Consider the following 1,250-nt stretch of genomic DNA (forward strand, 5'->3'; position numbering starts at 1 on the left):
CGCACCAGTGGTACCCACTTGTCCTTGCGGACCCGGAGAGCCAGTGTCCGGATGCTGACCTGACGCTCCGGAGAAAGATAAACCTCGCAAAGGTCTGAGTCTATTAAGGCTCCTAGATGTATAAGCCGCTTTGTGGGGACCGTGTGGCTCTTTCCGAAGTTCACGGAGAAACCGTGATCTTGAAGAGTCCGCAGGGTAAACTGTAGATCCGACTCTGCCGAGTGAAGGGACCTGGACAATACGAGTATGTCGTCCAGGTAACACTGGACACGCACCGGTCTCATCCGTAGATGAGCCACCAGCACTGCCAGAACCTTCGTGAAGACCCGGGGGGCTGAGGACAGGCCAAAAGGAAGGGCCCGATACTGGTAGTGCCGGTGGGCGTAGGCAAACCTCAGGAACCTGCGGTGTTCTGGCAAGATCGGAATGTGGAGATAGGCCTCCGTCAGGTCGACGGAGAGGAAGTCTCCCCTCCTGACGCTTGCCAAGATGGATTTTAGGGTCTGCATCTTGAATTTCTTGTAAACAAGAAATCGGTTGAGGCCCTTCAAGTCCAAAATGGCTCGCCAGCCCCCCGAGGTCTTTGGGATCACGAACAGTATCGAGTAAAACCCGGTTCCTACCTGATCTGAAGGAACCCTTTCTATGGCCCTGATGTCCAGCAGATGGGTGATCGCTGTAGTTACGAGAGAGGCCTTTGACCGATTTCTTGAGACCGGACACTGAATGAAGCGGTCTGGAGGATGTGACCGAAATTCTAGGGAGAGACCATATCTTATAGTCTCTCTGACCCAGGCATCCGTGGTGGTGCCGTCCCAGACGTCGCAAAACATGGCCAGTCGACCCCCGATGGGATAGTCCCCTTCGGCGTCATTTGGATCGCCTAAAGGGTCGCCCTCCTGAACCCGAAGGGACGCTTGGACTGGAACTGGCCCCTGGCTCCTCTGCTCTGGCGGTCCTGCTGGCGGTCCTGCCTAGGAAGGTAGGACCGTGAGCCTCTGGGCCAATCCCAGGACTGCCCCCCCCGAAAGGGCTGTTTCCATTCCCAAGTGTCACCCGAACGAAAGGATGACCTACGGTATCCAGATTGAGGTCTCCTATCAAATTTCTTTGAAGGATGGACCAAGATTTTACGCTTGTCCTTGCCTTCAGATACGTGAGGGTCAAGGACAGCACCAAACAGATTCTTACCGCTGTATCTGGACGTAGCAAGGCGCCACTTAGATTTGAAGTCCGTGCGCCATTGTTTT

Source organism: Protobothrops mucrosquamatus, unplaced genomic scaffold (assembly GCF_001527695.2).
Source record: "Protobothrops mucrosquamatus isolate PMUCROS unplaced genomic scaffold, P.Mucros_1.0 scaffold2931, whole genome shotgun sequence".
Taxonomy (NCBI): domain Eukaryota; kingdom Metazoa; phylum Chordata; class Lepidosauria; order Squamata; family Viperidae; genus Protobothrops; species Protobothrops mucrosquamatus.